Source organism: Pleurodeles waltl, chromosome 3_1, assembly GCF_031143425.1.
Source record: "Pleurodeles waltl isolate 20211129_DDA chromosome 3_1, aPleWal1.hap1.20221129, whole genome shotgun sequence".
Classification (NCBI taxonomy): domain Eukaryota; kingdom Metazoa; phylum Chordata; class Amphibia; order Caudata; family Salamandridae; genus Pleurodeles; species Pleurodeles waltl.
The window spans coordinates 719,454,226-719,473,847 of record NC_090440.1 but is presented as its reverse complement, the minus strand read 5'-3'; positions in this window follow the sequence as shown (position 1 = coordinate 719,473,847).

The following is a 19,622-nucleotide window of genomic DNA, read 5'->3' as shown; positions in this document are numbered from 1 at the left end:
CCACAGGCACTCACACAAACACCATCCAGGTGCAGACATACCAACATCCACTGCCTCCACTATGTCCCCTCCTCCTCCTCGTCCACCTCCCTCCCAGTTAAGTCTACACTCACACGTGCATGCACTACATCCTCATCCACTACCACCATCACGCCTATCAGTACACGCCCCTCACTGGCAGTCACCACCCCCACATCCATGCACACGTCCCCGGTGTCCTCTCCCACTGTGTCTGTGCCCCTTCCTCCCAAAGTACACAGACGCAAGCACTCAGACACCTAACAGCCATCCACCTCACAACAGCATCCAGCCCATACACCTGCAACCAAACACAGCAGACAGACACTTCCTAGAACCACTTCCTCTTCCTCCACTCCCAAACCTTCACCCTCTTCCCGCCCCAGAGTCCCTAAGAAGCTTTTCCTCTCCACCGTTGACCTCTTCCCTACCACTCCCCCCCCCTGTCCTTCAGGTCGGGCCAGGGGATCTGAACCCAGACAAGCACCTCAGCCACCCAGTCCACGGCCACAGTAGCTCCAGGTCAGAGAGGATACCGGGCACCAGGCAGCCACACTGAAAGAGTGCCTGCACCAGGTGCTGCAAGGAAGGCCAAGGAGGCACCACCAGCTGCCTCAAGGAAGGACAAGAAGGCACCCCCAGCTGCTTCAAAGAAGGGAAAGGAGACACCCCCAGCTGCTTCAAGGAAGGGCAAGGAGGTACCCCCAGCTGCCTCAAGGAAGGGCAAGGAGGCACCCCAGCTGCTTCAAGGAAGGGCAAGGAGGCACCCCCAGCTGTAACAGGGAAGGGCAAGGAGCCTGCACAAGCAGGCAGGAAGGACAGGAGGCCTGGTGCTGGGACTCATTCGGAGCCCCCACCACCAACCATGGTGGTTCAGCCGTCCGAGGCTGCAAGGGAAGGGCTAGAGCCTCCCATCACCACTGCCAGCACTGCCATCAGCACCACTGCCAGCAGCAGCAGCCCCAGTGGGCAGCTGTCCGAGGCTGCAGGGGAAGGGCTGAAGCCTCCCACCACCACTGCCAGCACCGACACCAGCACCACTACCAGAAGCAGCAGCCTAGTGGGCAGCCGTCCGAGGCTGCAGGGGATGGCCTGGAACCCCCCCTCCACTGCCAGCACCGACACCAGCACTGCCACTGCCACCACTGAGCAGCCATCACTGCTGGCAGACAGTGTGTAGTCCTGCATCCATGGGCTGTTGTGCCGCCTGGCCCCTCCAGATCCTGTGGGTCTGACACCCAGGTGAGAGACTGTGACCTTGCACTCCCCAAGATCTGCATCAAAGGGCAAAATGACCCCTCCAGAACCAGTGGAGAAGCAATCCACTCACCCCATCCTTCCCAGGATGAAGTACACTAGGCACAATGCCCCCTCCAGAACCAGTGGAAGAAGCCATCCACTCACCCCATCCTTCCTAGGATGAAGCACACTGGGCACAATGTCCCCTCCAGAACCAGCGGAGAAGCCATCCACGCACCCCATCCTTCCCAGGATGTAGCACACTGGGCATAATGCCCCCTCCTGAATAAATGGAAGAAGCCATCCACTCACCCTCTCCTTCCCAGGATGAAGCACACTGGGCACAATGCCCTCTCCAGAACCAGTGGGTATGGCACCCACTCACACCATCCTCCCCAGGATGAAGATCGCAGGGCATGATGCCTCCTCCAGAACCAGTGGGAAAACCACCCACTAACCCCATCCTTCCCAGGATGAAGCACACTGAGCACAAGGCCCCCTCCAGAGCATGTGGGCAAACCACCCAAGAGACTGTGGCCTTGCAATCCCCAGGACCAAGCAGTGGGCAAGTCACCCACATGAGAGACTGTGGCCTTGCACTTCCCAGGACAGCTCAGTGGGCAAACCACCCACTTGAGAGACTGTGGCCTTGCACTCCCCAGGACAAATCAGTGGGCAAATCACCCACTTGAGAGACTGTGGCCTTGCACTCCCCTGGACCAAGCAGTGGGCAAGTCACCCACTTGAGAGACTGTGGCCTTGCACTCCCCAGGACAAAGCACAGGGCACGTTGCCCTCTCCTGAACCAGTGGGGTATTCACCCACTTGAGAGACTGTGGCCTTGCACTCCCCAGGACAGAGCACAGGGCATGTTGCCCCCTCCAGAGCCTTTGGGCAAGTCACCCACTTGAGAGACTGTGGCCTTGCACTCCCCAGGACAGGTCAGTGGGCAAACCACCCACTTGAGAGACTGTGGCCTTGCACTGCCCAGGACAAATCAGTGGGCAAATCACCCACTTGAGAGACTGTGGCCTTGCACTCTCCTGGACCAAGCAGTGGGCAAGTCACCCACTTGAGAGTCTGTGGCCTTGCACTCCCCAGGACAAAGCACAGGGCACGTTGCCCTCTCCTGAACCAGTGGGGTATTCACCCACTTGAGAGAATGTGGCCTTGCACTCCCCAGGACAGAGCACAGGGCATGTTGCCTCCTCCAGAGCCTGTGGGCAAGTCACCCACTTGAGAGACTGTGACCTTGCACTCCCCAGGACAGCACACAGGGACCAGTGGCGTAGTACCATCTTACGGCTGAGGTGCCCCCCCATTCCCTGTCCTCCTGAGTTGCCTGTCTATTTTCGACCTGATGCTTCTGCAGTGTTCTCTCCATGTTGTTGCAGGAGTGAGGTGGAGCCTTGGCCTATGTGTTATGGCCATGTGGCCCACGGACATTGAGGACTGGGCAGTGTCCCTACATTTGTAAATATGTATATACGTTTGGATTTTGATGCACTTATTCATAGTATTTTATCATATTACACTCACTTTCTTCAAATCATTTTGTCCTTGCATTTTTCCTGAGGGGTACGGGGTAAATATGTTATGTTGCTGCATTTGGTTGTGTGTAAGGTGTTGAGAGTGGGTGTGTGTGTGTGTCATTCTCTTCCCCCCCCCTCCCTTGTGTGCTAGGCGGAAGTACTCACCGTGGTCATCTTCGCCGGCGTTGGTGTTCATAATGAAGCAGAAGTTGGACGAGCAGCTCGGGCTCCATGGCGTTGTGGTTGTTCTCCGAGTCTCCACAGGTGACTCCTTTGACTTCTGAGATCTGTTTCCACCTTTTGATGTCGTTAGTACCGCCCCGTAAAAGGTGGTGGATAGGCCGGTCATAATAGAGTGGGCGGTACATTGTCTTCCGTCTGGCTGTTGGCGGTTACCGTGGTGGTGCTTGTTGATTCAGCACTGGCGGTCAGTGTGTTAAAGTGGCTGTCTGCCTGAGCAGTTTCTGCCGTGGTCATGATTCCATTTGTGTTACCGCCGGCCTGTTGACGGTTTTACCCCAGCTTTATCACCGACTGCCAGGGTTGTAATGAGGGCCTTAATGTTACATGTACTGACAGAAAACGGGTTATACTCACTACATATTGTGCCATCAGCCTCATGAACCATGTTGTTTCAAGAAAACGCTCTCTGAAGGCTTTTTAGGGAACCTGATTGTGATCGCATGGGTCAGCACTAACAGGATCAAAGATTTGTTGTGTCTGCCCATCAGATTTGATTAACTGGAGGAACCCCAGAACCCAGCCTGTGAACCTCTCTTATATTATAGCAAATCGATTTGTAGTATATGGTTTTTTTTAGAAAAGACTGCAGCCTAGTGATGTCTGACATATTATTGTTTCATTTATTTGATAACATTTCCCAGACACCTCGCATCACTTATATGGAGAAAATCAGCATGAGATCCAATAAATGCACAATTCTCGCTCCTCTCCCTCCATAATGAAATATACAACTATGCTACGATCTGAACTCACATTTTAGCTGTTGTCTGCACACCGCAAAATTCTGTTAACTCACTCCAGGCCTGCCTCATTCACGCCCTACACGAGCGTCTTCATGGCATCAATTGCCCGCTGACCCCTGTTTGAAAACTTCCCTCTAGTATAAGAAGATTAGATCAACAAGCTCTGCTTCACACGCCAATCTTTGCATAATCAGAATAAGATAACATCCATCATTCCAATCATCACAAGGATAATCAGTGTTTCCATCTCCATAATTTATTTGTCCTAAAAAACGAACATGTCACCATAACCTTGCTATTAAAAAAACATGAGTGTCAGTATGGAGGCTCTTGCAGACTACACCCCTGCCTCTGACCAGTCTACCATTACGAAGAACAGTAGTATTTCTCAGGATAGTGCCAACTTGGCAGCCAAGAAACTCCTAAATGATTTCCATTAGGTTTCAGGACTCGTAGAGAGACCTTAAACACTTCAGTGAACATTAGAGAGAACCTGCTTACTATGAGAGCCAGGACCAATAATGTGCATTATTCCTCCTTGACTTCTCTACGGTCTTTGATAAAGGAGCATCATAACGTCCTCCTGTCATAGCTGGAGACTTCAAGCAGGGCCGAAGGAACAGCACTTTAGTGGCCCTATCAAGTTGCATTCTGCAGGTGAAACAGGATCCCTTCTTCTAAGAAAACCTAAAAGTGGCCTAGGCCATTCACCAAGGGTTTTCCTTGTCTGCATCCCTCATCAAAGCCCAGATGGTATCTTAAACAACCATCCTCGTTAATGACAGCATTGGCTATAACCTATATATGCTGACAATACATAGATCCACGCCAATATACCCAAGCATCAGGTAACAGGCCTGCTCTCATGGATAATATCTTACAAGTGGAAGAATGAATTGGTCAAAGCAGGCTATTCCTGAATGGAAATTATCTTGCTGTTAGGTCCCAAAGAATCTCAAATGTTCCCATTTGGCCCCTGCCAACATGGATGTCCCTACCCAAAGCATTTTTCACCTTGTTTCAATGTCAGGGAGTTTTTGTCGCCGTTAAGTGGTCATTCATCCCCAATAAAACAATGTGCACATAAATGTTTGTCACCACCTTCCTCACATCTGTGGATCATTCCACTACAATCATATCACCCCCTGTTGGACCTGGCCCTTTTTGCAGGGTCATCCCCAAACTTTTTGCCTCCTTCCTCCTATTTTTTCTGACTTCTTGCTGTTGGCTCTAGGACTCTGAGCACTTTATCAGTGCTGATCAGTGCTAAAATGCAGGTGCTCTCCCTTCTAAAGTTGGTAAGATTGGCGTACACCTAATTGGCATATTTTATTTACCTGTAAGTCCCTTGTACAGTGGTATCCCTATACCCAGGGCTTGTAAATTAAATGCTACTAGTGGGTCTTCAGCGTTGCTTGCAACACCCACGGAAGTAGCCTTTCAAACCTGTCTCAGGCCTGCTAGCAAAGGGCTGGCATGCACAGTTTACTGCCAAAGGGACCTGGCATCTAAATTTACTTGCCAGGCCTAGAACTCCCCTTTTACTACATGTAAGTCACCCCTAAGGTAGGCCCTACCTAGCCCTATGGGCAGGGAGCTATGTATGTAGAAGGTAGGACATGTGCCTGGTTGTGGGGCCTGTCCTGGTAGTGAGAAACAGCCTATTTGGTTTCTCTCTGCTGTGAGTGCTACCTTGCTCATAGGATTGCATTGGAAATGCCCTGCCCTGTGACTAGGGGGTATTGTCTGATTTAAGGGGTAGTGTAGGCATGTTTGGTATGGCTGTAATGGTAGTGAGAAATGTTGCTTACTGGTGTAGGTGGATTTTTTATTACCATTATAGAAATGCCCCTCCTAGAGAGTGAGCATTTCCCTGTGCTTATGACTCTGGTGTTTTGCAGCTTGACTCCAATCCACGTCTGGGGCAGTGTGACAGCTGGGCTTTGTGAATACTTTTCAGACAGCCAAGGAGGGTGGAGGTGTCACAGAGGTGCATCTGCATATTGAATGGTCTTCCTGGATTGAGAGTAGGGGAGGCGGGGCACACCTGCATTTGTAAAGGCTGTGCCCTGACCTCACACAAAGGGCTTGTTTACCCCCAACTGATGCCTGGAGCCTGTGCTGGAGGAGAGAGGGGACACGCCTAGAACCAATTGTAACTGTTTGGAACCTCTTCTCCCCTTCGTTGTGAGTGCTTTCCAAAACTGAGCATAAGTACAGGGGATTTTCCCCATGTAAAATGCAAAAGACACATCTTAAGGAAATTGACACAGAATGCTGCTGGAGGGACTCACCAGGAACCTCCTTGGACTGCTGTTGCTGTGCTGACCTGTGACCTGCTGGGTCACTAGGCAGAACTACAACTGACTGCATCCCCCTTGTGCTGGCCTGCTATTGGGCTCTACAGCTCTGTGCTCCACTTGTGGCCCTAGGGGCTGGGTTCTCTGGCCCCTGTCCCCTGCATCTGCTTGATTCTCACCTCATAGGAGTTCTTTGCCTGGGGTACAGAGTGCCTGAGGAGCACTCTTCTTTATTTCTCTAACCGCCTTGAGATCGCTTCTCTTTTATGGCCTCACCGCCTTGACAGCGCTTTCTTTTTTTAGACATCGCACCTTGAAAGCACGTTCCTGTGTTGCTACTGGAGGATTTACCACTGCAACCCAGGCGGCTTGTCAAGAGAGGTGTGTATGAAGCGCGCTGTGCTGTGTGCCCCTGGGGCACAGGAAGACAAAGAGTGGAGCGATCGCACTCCTGGTGGTGCCCCCGAGGCAAGGCCCGGTGAGGGAGGCGCTCACGGAGCATGGGCAAACACCACCATTGGTGAATTCACCACCGCAACCCGGGGGAAAAGTCAGCTCGCCTGCCGATTGGGCAGGACAGCCGGAGCACAGCATGGCACGTCGACGCGGGAGACACACCGGCTGAGGGCTCCCTTCGGCCAGGGGAGTGGCTATGCCATCCAGAGCCCTAGAGGGCTCCTTACATGCTCCAGGAAGAGCACCCCACTGGCAGGAAGGTTGTGTATAGTGCCCCCAGGCTAGGAGGGGGCACCAGAGAAGCAGGACACGGGGAGGCGAGGGTGAGTCCCTCTCCCCCGATCACTGCCCTAGGAGCATGAACGCTCTGGTAGTGCTTGGGCCATTGATCTCTCCAGGCCCCTGCGAGGGTCAGAAGAGGCCCCGGTGGTTTTGTATTGCGTGGCACGTAAGTAGGCCAGGGTGGTCACCCTCGATGGAGGTCCCTGGCCTGCCAACCCTACATAAGGATTAGACCGCAGGAGCTCCGAGCTTGGGACGTGTGAGTCCCGAGTTACCACGCCATCGCCCCTGTTGATCTGTTATGCTTGCTGGACATATACTTATCGTGGTATGTGCATTTTTCCTTTGGACCTGACAGTTGCTCTGGGGAAGTGTTCTCTTGATGTGTGCATTCAGGGTAGTGAATGTTTTGACATTTGGTTTTATCAAATGTTTTACCCAGATATAGGTACTCTTGGTGATGTGGCTATGGCCTTATGATGTTCCTTCTATTGGCATGCAGGGTAATGTGCGTTTACAAGGGCAAGTGCATTTTTAGTGACATATTTACTATGACCCGTGTATTTATGCTATTATGTTCTTGTGACTTGCCATGTGTTTTCTGATGTTGCTTTTATGGGCATTTATGATTATTTTATGGCGTGCATTATTTTAGTAATGTTTTCCTGACTACTGCTTTTGTTGCAGACTAATCAGTAACTTATGTGTTCTATGTGACTACTGCTGGCTTTCCCGGAGTAATAGTACTGTGTAATGTGCTGGCAACTGCTTGGGTAATAGGGTATTACTGACATGTTGTGTTGGGTCTAATGATGTTGTTTACAATTTAGGTTATTTTTATATAGCTTGGTGTTCTGTTTCCTTTCTGGTGGGGATAGTGCATCACGTGTGTGGTGTGTGTTGTGCAAACGCTTTACACATTGTCTCTGGGATAGGCCTGACTGCTCGGGCCAAGCTACCAAGGGGGTGAGCAGGGGTTATCTTGGGTGTGTAACTCCCTCGCCCTGACTAGAGTGGGTGAGTTCTACCTGGCTTAGGTACATACCCTAGCCAACCAGAAACCCCATTTCTAACACCCCCAATTTGATTATAGCAAGGGAATGTATGGTGGTCTCCCTGCCAGCTAGATGCTATGAATGCCCCCTAGAACTGCCTCGCTACTCCCAATGAGATGACTTCCAGCACATGTTCCTCTTGAAGTCCTCACCTCATCTCCTGTCCTTGAGAAGGACCTCACACAAATTTGAAAACACTTAAATATCCATTGCTGCCTCTTCACACCTATTTCTTCCTGTCTGCCTTTTTTTACCAAACTCCAAACACTCAGAAACACACATCTGGCTGAGATAGCATTGTACAAAAATATGAATTAATAAATAGTTAATAAATAATTTAGTCTCAAAGAGTCTTCCATTGTGATAACACCACAAACAAAGGATTCTGTTCAAGTAAAAAGTAGGAAAATTATGATTGTGATCTTCGCATTTGCCTAAACATACTTTTCCTCCTTAATATTACCTTTTCTGTTCACCAAAATTCCCAGGAATACACCTGGAAGACCACACCAGGGATAGATTTCAAGGCATTCTCCTTTGATCGTCAGTTGAATTTTCCTTTGCAGTCCAATTACTGCTATGCAGTGTTCTCTATAGCAGAGAAACCCACACAGACAAAATATGATTTCATGTGCAAATGCACAGTTTTTTCATGGGTACAAATATTTCCCTGAGGATAAATCTTCTACACTTCTTTCAAAATATGGGGAGGTCAGCTCCCCTTCCTACCTTGGAAGTGGAGTCATGCTAGCCAGTCAATGGATTAAATTTACCACCTTTTCCAGAGTGAAAAGGGGAGGAACAGAGTTTAGGCACGCTGAAAAATATCCATGTTTGTGGACATTCCCAAAATTCCAAGGCAATTTTGAGTAGGATTTACGAGTGCAGAGATCTCTACCCTCATAAATGGGTTTCTTTGTGAGTTCCTGGAAGGTGCAAAACAGGTAAATTTCTTCATACATGAATAGACCAATGTGTCGATCTGTCTCCTGAGTGATCTTATACTTTTGATAAAAATCCATGTCGCGTAGGCTCTTATTATTCTAATGAGACTACTGGATTTTGAGCAGCAAGATTGTCCGTGGTGTGGGAGACTGAGTCTGACCCACAGTGGGTGACACCTGTCGCTCCAAATCCAGGTTTTGCTCCGGCTAACTAGCAGTGCCTCGTCTCTCCCAAAAGGTAGAGATGATTGGGCAGCCGAGCGCATGACATATAATACTTCTCAGGGAAGTCGTGGTCACTCAGGTCACATCCAGTTCTCTCATTCGTAATCCAGTCTCATATATAAATGACAATAACAGCAGTATGAGTTTTAAAGACTGGTTTAATAAAACGACTGCATTTTAGATAGCAAAGCGTGAACTGCAATAACCAGATGACACAAGATGACAATATTAAAATGGTGACGATGAGAGTGAAGCATAAGAATAACGCAATCATATTGCCACTAGAATCGATGGACTATTTTCTATCTGAGTCATAATTTGAGCACAGCATGTTAAGCTCTAATTCTGCCTTTCTGGTTCCCCGGGAGGACATCGACCCTCATACTTGAGCAAAGGCCTGTAGTCTGCGTTAGCATCTGCAGCGAAGCATTCAGCAATCGGCATACAGTCGTGGTTCCCTGACTGGAATCTCCCTCGTAACATGTAATGGGACTAGGAAGTGTTTTTATAATAACACAGCTAATGTTCTGTGAAATTGTCCCTTCGTAAGGATGTGTATTTTCTACGAATGTTGGAGACTAATCTTCTACCACGTTCACCGGCAATGTACCAAACTGTAGCCTTGACTGAAGCACAAAGTGATCAAAAATGTCTTGTTTGAGAACACAGTGCTGGGCTAAGCAAACAGTTAGATAGATGAAATTAAAACAAGACCGTAAAACTGGTTATTGTAAAAATAACAATGCGAAGCCGAATAAAATATATCTAGGTCAAAGTGCACAGCGGCCTAGTGTATTAAACTAACGTGCATGGAGCTATAGGTAAAATGCCTACACAACACCCTCCCCTTGTTGGTTAAAGTGGTTGAAAGTCAAAACTAACATTTAATTGCTTAAAAAAAAAAACTCAAGCTAAGATATATATAAAAACCAGAACAATTTTGACAAGTTAAAAGGACACACAAGCATACTACATGGCAATTTAAAACATGAGCATGTGGCTTATAACCGAATTCAATGGTAATGTCAATCTAGAAAAGTTCCAAATTAAGTACGAGCCATGGAGAACAGGAGATCTTCCACTTCGGCAGGTGACAGAACCAGAAAGTATGCGCCAAAAATGATCAAGGAGCAAGTGTGTTCCATAGCCCCAGTGTCAACCAAGGCGGCATCCCGTGGTTTGCCCATTGATGAGTTGTTGGCAATTTCCTCCAGGAAAGGTAACTCATAATTAGCTTCACGTAGCAAACGCAGCCTCAGTGCGCATGTCTGGTAATGAACCCTCAGCGAGAACATCAACAGATCAGCATCTATTGCTGGGGGGCGCTGCTGTGAAAGACAAACTTCCAGTGCATGTTCGGAAGAGCACCAGAGGCACCAGAACACGGGCTGCACACAATACAAAACCGGTCTGAATGACAAAGACCTGTCACACTCCAAATGCTCCAGGAATGTTGCTCCAAAATGCTGCATCATACGTTCATGACACAGCTGCGCTGATGGGAGTGCCGTCATTTGTCCTCGTTGTGGTGGGACAGCCATTGCACATAAACAACAGCAACAGCAGGATGCCAGCTAATAAAGCCAAAGTTATCGGAAATCCCCCCAAAATACTATCGAAAATTGAGTGGATAGCTGAAGGTATCAAACCAAATATGGAGGAAAAGGTGTGAACAAAACCAGAACCAACAGCTTTGAAAAAATGTGCTATTCCAGTCGTGCTGGACGCATTAAATATTCGTCCCACGAGTTCACCAAAGTGTCTTGGAAAGTTCGTATTTAACAGGGACTGTATTTCTGCTGATGACCTTGCCACTTGAAGTGCGTAGGTCTCGCGTGCAGATGTAAGGGCCACATGCTTTTGAAACAATAAAGCCTTGAGTATACTTAACTTTTCAAAATTCACATTTGAAGTAGCAATGTAAGGCCAGATATCAGTTACTTTCTTAAATTTAGTGGGGGGGAACAGTACGTTCCAGCAGCATGTAACGACCTTAGAGACCGAAACAACTTAAACTATTCCTGCCCGCATTCCACAACTGTCTTCACTATTGAGAGGGATGTAGCTGCCGTTTGAAAGCACCTGGAAGGTAGGTCTAACCAAGGGGACTGGAACTCCCTTCAGATAACAAGCCAAGTTTGCAGCCGAGGCGTTACACGCCCCATGCAAGGACAGCTGTTTACAAATCATCGAATGGCTGACTGAAGTCTCGCATTCACTGCCGCTAAGAAAGACCGCTTTCATGCCATTGAAGCATTTGTATGAGAAGGGAAGGTCCCACACCTCATGGATGTAACTATCTCCGAGCTCTTCATATCTGCCTACTGGAATGTGTTTTAAACAGGAGGTGAATTGTAGTGTTGAAATAGACAGATTAATAACCCCATTTAGTAACCACTCAGCTGATGGTATTTCGGCCACGGTAAAAGGCAACTTTTCTAATTTCTCAATGTTAAGCATGACATAAGTCGCTTCTTTCTTAGCCATTAGTTGTTGTTGTCGCGTTAGATTAAAAGAAGAAAATATCTCCCTTGCACTGACGTGCTGCCATGGAACGCGACCCACCTTCAATGTTTGAAGCGTCCAACCCAACTGCATAATGGACCTGATCTGGCTCTGTCCATGGTATAAAGAAGACATATCAGATTGTATAATGTCTATAGCAGAAGAGACAACGTTGTTAATTGTATATATCCGTTCGGACAAGGTGTTAATCCCATTATCCACAACAACTAATGCCTTTTTTAAATGTTCCTGATCTATTTGCCTTAACCGGGCAGCAGCATCTTGTTGGGAAAGTTTCCATATTTCATTGTATACTACATATAAGAAAAAGCTTCCTACGTGGTGTTCTGGGGCCTGACAAGAAATCTTGTAAGTCAGTGGAGTTAGACAGGAGATTGAGGTGTTCTCTAACCGCGTTCAGTGAGGATGATTTTAGCCACTGTTTGCATAATTTTCCTACACTATATGTTGTAATGATATCTGCATGCTCTGGAGATATATAGAGAGGGTCTGGCCTACTCGTCCTAAAACCCCGGAGGAGTTAATAAAACGTTGATGACACCCATTGGTATCTATTGGCAACAATAACCACCCGCCTGGACGTATCAGTGAAGCATTAAACGTACCATTCTGGACCCACTCATCCAGCTCACCTTTAGTTACATTTGTGTATTTTTGCCACTTGTAAGATTTTGCAGGGGCAGGTATACTGAGCATGTTTAATTCCCTGATTGTTGCTAAGCCTAAACAACTCGTTTGTTGCACTGTTTCATTTAAGAAGATCATTTGAACAGGAATAAGACATGCTCTAAACAATGTTTCTTTTCCCTTAATTTGCCAATTTTTTGTTCCCCAGACACTTTTCAGATCAATTGATTTGGACCAATATTCATAGCCTTCTATCAGTAGCTGGGAAACAAAGGATTCCGAATATATACATTTTGTATTGGTCAATAACATGTGTATATCCTTAGTAGGTGGTACCTTAAAGTAATATGACTCAGCATTCTTTTGATTGTGCCCAGAAAAATATGCAAACTTTTCAGAATATGTTTTAGAACTCCCTTGCGGTGGAGTTGGACCCATTGCGTGTAATTAAACACCGTTTTGGGACTGCTCGCTCTATGTATGAAGTGGTGCCCATAATAACTATAGCAAAACATATCACCATAATTTTCTTTCAATTGGTAAACATCTTCATTTTCAAAGACAGTATAATGCAATTCTGTCATCATAGAATCAACTGTTTTCACATCCCAATCATCAGATACAATGCCTGGTATCACTATATCATTCATTGATTATTTGAACACATACGGTATTTGAATAATTTCTGTGGGACCATATATATCAAACATTACTTTGTCCCAAACAATCCCATCAGGAATTGGCACTGCGGAAATGTTCACAAAGGATAAATCTCTTCGGACTTTGTGTGACGAAAAATGTGGTTTAAAAACCTCCTCCACCTGTTCAACTGTTGATCTTTCAGGAAGAAAATGACCATGTATTAATAAGAAAAAGGTAATAACAAAACCAATCCAAAGTAGAAAGACCAGGACAGTCAGAAAAAGCCATAGATAGTTCCATGGAAAAATGAAATACGCTTCTTTAAGCCAGTTTGTTAGCTTACGTGCACTTGACAAATCAGCTGTCGAAGAGGTGAATGAGTCTGAGAAATCATCATTGAAGTCGGCAAAATAACCAGAGGCAGTTTGTGCAAATTACGGAACCGCAGTGAGCGGTGGAGTTGGTGTTACCGGCGGTGGCACACTATAGACAGCACCATCCATTTGGCTTGAAGTCGAATTGACTTGGTCAAATGTTTCTAAGTTAGTTGACGTTAGTGGAACTAATGCAAGATCATCTTCCACCCTCCCCAAGCTCGGAGAGGTGTCGGTGTTGGTGTAAACAACTTGTAGTGGAACTTCTTTGCCAGTAGTGAGAGGGATTCTGGAACTACTGGATGTTCCTCTTGGTCGGCTGTGCAGGATCGGCCACATGGTGTAATTTGACATTGTCAACAGAGACAAAACGATTTTTTTTGGCACCTGCCAATGGCGGTAGAATAACAGTTTTGGTACCGTGTATCCCTAGTACAGGGACTGGTGCTCGATAAGAAGGGCCAAATTTCTTTTTCACTGCGACTTTTTCACGTACAAGATCCCCAACTCTGGGAATCCAACCGCCAGATGTTACTGGCACATCCTTAATTCCTGTGGAGGTGGCACTTTTGGAAGAATTATCATCACTGAACTGTTGCAATTCCTGTAAGACAGTGACACGTTCATTTATGTCAAAAGGTGTTTCTGCTGCCTCCACGCCAGGACCCATCAAGATCCGGAACATACATTCGAGTTCTGAACAGGCACTCATATGAAGTACGACCCCCCAGGGACCTTCTAGGCAGGTTATTTAGTGCTCTCTGGACTCCATACAGGTGATTAAGCCAACTACGATCCGTACCTAAGACTCTGGCTGTTAAGGATTGCTTTAAATTGCGGTTTAATTGCTCCACAACACTATTTCCCTCGGGATGAAATGGAGACGAGTACTGGAGTTGGACCCCAAACGAAGCCATGGTGTCCCTGAATGCCCTTGAGGCAAAAGCATGGCCCTGGTCCGAATGGAAGGCCGCAACTGCATATGTACCGATAAAGACTTGCAAATCTTTAATAACAGTCTGAGCGTCAGCCTAGCATTGTGGCCACACCCATACAAATCTGGAGCATGAATCAACAGCGACTAATATATATTTGTATTCACTATCAGGTGTTAGGGGACCACAGTGGTCCAAGTACACACATTGTAACAGTTTGTTTGAAATTAAGAGGGGTGTCTGCGGAGGGGGTTTGGCAGTGGAAATTCTGATTTGTTGACAGATGTCACAACAAAGGACATACTGCTTAGTCTCTTTGTAGAGACCTGGCCACCAATAACGAGCCTGTAAGATAGAAATTGTAGCCGCCACACCAGCATGTGCAGATGCTGCCCCCTCATGTGCTGCTTTAATCAAATGTGGTCTTATATCTTTGTTAGGGATGTCTCGTACACCTACATCTGGTATCTTAACTTCAGCATTCAGCATACTTCCCATATGATAATGATATTTGTTAGGAAATCCTTTAGGATGGGGCGTACCATCAGCCGTAGCTTTCACGGCAGCCCAAATGTCTGCGTCTGGTTTTGAACTCGAGCGAGTCACTGCACCTACAGTGGATACTGCCACTGCTGACTTTGCAGCATCATCAGCCAATGTGTTTCCAGCAACATGTATTCCAACGCACTGGTGTTCAAGTGTATGTACAACATGGATATTCGGTAGCGTCTCTTTCAGGTCAGCTACTTTTCCCCACAGTAGTCTGTGTTTAATGGTGTTGCCTTTGGAGTCTCTGAACCCATTCTGGCGCCAATAATGCAGGTATTCATTAAAGCACTGGACACAGTAATATGAATCACAAACAATCAGCATAGGCTGTGCCGGATCCGTGTGTTCCAGTGCCATCAGCAGAGCTTTTAGCTCAGCTAGTTGTGCTGTACAATCCCCTAGGGTCTGTGTAAAGGTATGTAAAGGACAAAATGTATCCCCTTCCATATAGCCACTCACGACTGCACAAGCAACAGAATATTGATGTTTAGTTCCAATTGCAGGTTGTGCAGAGCCATCGGTGTACATGACTCTATGATACTGATTAATAGGCAAAGTATTTGCTGGAACCAGATATTCTACTTCATATTGTAAGAATTCCTGAGTTTGTAGCTTTGGGTCGAAAATGTAGTCTACATCAGTGGCTGTCAGAGACATAGCCCATTGTATCCAACGTGGATGTAGTGCTTTTGTGTTTGGAATGCTAGCTTTTGTAACAGCCTCTAGGGCTGGGATTGGAGAAACGACAATAATGCGCTTTTGTTGGGCAAGAGGTTTTTCTTTAATGACAGCCATCTGTACAGCAGTGTGAATTTTCTCTGTGGGAGCAAATCGTTGTTCAGCTGCTGAATACAAATGTGATTTGTATGCAATCGGGACTGTCTCACCTTCATTAAATGTAACATAGGTGAAACCGATGGCCCCAGCTATTACTCTGATGACCAAATGTGTTTTGTTGTCCCTTGTGTGTAAATGTTGTGATGCAAGCATGTCTGTCTGCAATTCTCTCAGAATATGTGTATGTTCAATTTTCCAGAATTTACTTCAAAAATCGGGACGTATTAGGTCATATAGAGGTTTTATGCACGTAGCATAATCTGGAATGTTGGTTCTGCCAAAATTTAAGAAACCCAATAATGATTGGAGTTTTTTAATCGTATTCGGTGGTTGTAACTGTGCACACTTTTCTAAGAATTGTGGCGCTAAGCTCTTCCCTTCACTTGATGGCGCATATCCTAGAAACAGGACACTGAGGAAGGCTATTTTTGTTTTTTTTTAAGTTAAATTTGTAGCCAAATTCGGCAAACCCTACAACAATGCGGGCTACCCGTCTTAAATGTTATAGTATTTCATCATCTGTGAGATATATATCATCTACATAGGACAATGCTTCATGGTCGATCTCATGGAAAATACCAGTGACACGAGCCGTGAACAGTCATGGGCTCTTCTTATACCCCTGAAGTAAAAGACAGAATTGTTTCTGAGAGCCTAGTGCGCTAAAGTTGTTAAGTCTCTACTTTCAGGCGCTATATTCTGGCAGAAAAACCCATTGGAAATGTCCAGTGTTGTTTTGTATTTTTTACGCACTATGTTGCTCATTAGTGCAGTGCTATGTGAGTTTTGTATGGCATAGGTACGTGTATGACTATTTAAATGTCTGTAGTCTAAGACTATTCTTTATGAATGGTCTGGTTTAGCTACGGGGAATAAAGCGTTATTCATTGGCGAGACACAGGATCAATCACACCCTGGTACTCTAATTGCGTGAGTATTTCTCTCACTGGTGCTTTTGCTTCATGTTTTATAGGATACTGCGGTTGTGGCTGAGGTTCACTTTTAATTGGAATTACATGGTAGGGGGATTCCTTATCCCATCCTGCGTGATTTCTGTATAATGCAGGTGCTTGTGCTAGAGCCCATTCAATGGAATAGGATTCAGCTAGTTCCTCTGGAACAAGGGGCGAGAAGGAAGGCTTAATGACATCTTCTCCATATGGGCAGGTACGGACAAAGTCAGGCGGCCAATCTTGTTCGGGCAACAAGACATCATACACTTTTGCTATGTGATCCCAAAAGATTGCGTCTACTGTGCGTTCAATGTCTCCTTCTAACTGTTGCATTACTTTGTACACCCTATCAGGCTTGGAGACACTCATGTCCGCTGTTTCTACTTGTATAAAGTAATCAGTTGCTTTCACCTCCAGATGCTCTAGAAGATTCCGGCGAACTATTGTGACCTCTGCCGTGCTGTCTGGCAAGGCTAGAGCCCAATTCTTGTTCTTCAAGAGGACCCTCTTCCTGTGTGGCATGTCGGACTGCCACTGCTGCCACTTTTTTCTTTTTAAATAGTTTTTTTTGTTGGGCGGGTTTCTCTTCCTTTTTAACAGAAACCTCAGAAGAGCGTTGTGAATCCTGTCTCAGTTTCACGTACTCTGTTCTTCGCTCTAATCGGCCACCTATCTCATTTCTCTTTTCCGATGAGTCCTGAAAGGAACGAGATTGGCGTGTATCAGTATATTGATATCTATCAGGCATTTTGATATTATCTCTATTTCTGAGATTATACCTATTCTGTGGGGTCTCCGTACGCGGAGATTCTCCCCTTTCTTTTTTAGGAGTGTGTTGCTTTTTATCCCAGCGTTTCTTATTACCCTCAGGTGTTTATTTGGGGGTATCTTTGTTTGATTTACCCTGAAATTGAGGTTTTTGTGGTCTGGCCCCTAGGCTATCTCCACCGATACTTGAATAGGTCTCTGCTGTTATTTTAGGCATCTCTCGTTCTTGATCTTGTTGCGGAACGTCATGAAGCCGCATGTGCACTGCAAGTGCGACTGCTTCCCCTTTAAGGTTACTTAAAATGATTGAGGACACTGTGGCAACATTGCCCATCAATTGCATCCCCAAATCTAGGACCGGGGCAGCCCCATATTCATCTTGAATTTGTTTCAGCACTTCCGGTAAATTGGCAAGTGTCGGTGTACTGTGTGCGGTTGTGTAGAGCGCGGCAAATACTGTGCCCCAGGTATTACAGTTTTCTACTGTAGGGACCATACCGAAAGGCAAGCACATCGTTAATATTCTATGTTTATCCTGAGGTCCCGTATGGGGAAATACTGCCTCCAGCGTATTAATTTTCTGTGCTAACCAAAACGGAGTTTCCTCTTGTTTGGCAGGTACCTTACCCATAATCTAATGTACAGTCGCAGGATTTATACCTGGCATTATTGCATGTGGATGTGCTGGAGCAGCATGTGCTGGGTTTGTATTTAATGTTTGCATCACGAATTGTACTAATCGTCTATATATTGCTGTTAATTCAATGTATAAGCGACGATCCTCAGCTACCGCTAAATTTCCAACTGCAGAATGTGGTGTATAGGTGGCCAATAAAGGCCAGGTAGGACCGTCGCTACTTAGTGGACCTAACCTTACTGGTAATATTGTATGGGGTAGGGCGCCATCAAGCCAATTATTATGTTCTTGATAAGATAGAGGTATCTCTAAATATGCGTACTCTCTGTATTGTCCAGGCGCGTTTGCAGGTGTATATTGATGAAATGTATTAGTGTTCCCATCAACTGCTGGAAATGTGACCCAAGAGTAAAAAAGTTCTGTTCTATAAGCTGCATGGGCGTCCACCACAAATGTGACTGGACCTCCCTGGGCCGTTAGGCCATTTGCTAGTAAGTGTGCTGTGAGAGGTTGTCTCATGTTAACAACTATTTGTACATGTTGGGGATTCGCCATGATAGTAACACTATTAGTTCAGAGAAGGCACACCAAAACGGGGTTTCCTTTTAAAGTTCAAGCTTGAACAACCACCAGTTGTTGTAGGATTACCTACACAGCTGTCGTGGGAATCCTCAGTGCCACGGACGTCTCCGCATACAGAATTGAGGTATCAATATATACAATGAGACAGAGATACTCCGGAGGACCTGAAAATTAGAGCCTGACCAAACGTTGGCAGTGCCATGTCGCGTAGGCTCTCATTATTCTAATGAGACTACTGGATTTTGAGCAGCAAAATTGTCCGCGGTATGGGAGACTGAGTCTGACCCACAGTGGGTGACACCTGTCGCTCCAAATCCGGGTTTTTCTCCGGCTAACTAGCAGTGCCTCGTCTCTCCCAAAAGGTAGAGATGATTGGGCAGCCGAGCGCATGACATATCATACTTCTCAGGGAAGTCGTGGTCACTCAGGTCGCATCCGGTTCTCTCATTCGCAATCCAGTCTCATATATAAATGACAATAACAGCAGTATGAGTTTTAAAGACTGGTTTAATAAAACAACTGCATTTTAGATAGCAAATCGTGAGCTGCAATAACCAGAACGACACAACATGACAATATTAAAATGGTGACGATGAGAGTGAAGCATAAGATTAACGCTATCATATTGCCACTAGAATCGATGGACTACTTTCTATCTGAGTCATAATTTGAGCACAACGTGTTAAGCTCTAATTCTGCCTTTCAGGTTTCCCCGGGAGGAAATCGACCCTCATACATGATCAAAGTCCTGTAGTCTGTGTTAGCATCTGCAGCGAAGCATTCGGCAATCGGTATTAAGTCGTGGTTCCCTGGCTGGAATCTCCCTCTTAACTTGTAATGGGACAAGGAAGTGTTTTTATAATAACACAGCTAATGTTCTGAGAAAATGTCCCTACGTAAGGATGTGTATTTTCTACGAATGTTGGAGACCAAACTTCTACCACGTTCACCGGCAATGTACCAAACTGTAGCCTTCACTGAAGCACAAAGTGATCAGGAATGTCTTGTTTGAGAACACAGTGCTGGGCTAAGCAAAACAATTAGATACATGAAATTAAAACAAGTCCGTAAAACTGGTTATTGTAAAAATAACCATGCGAAGCCCAATAAAATATATCTAGGTCAAAGTGCACAGCGGCCTAGTGTATTAAACTA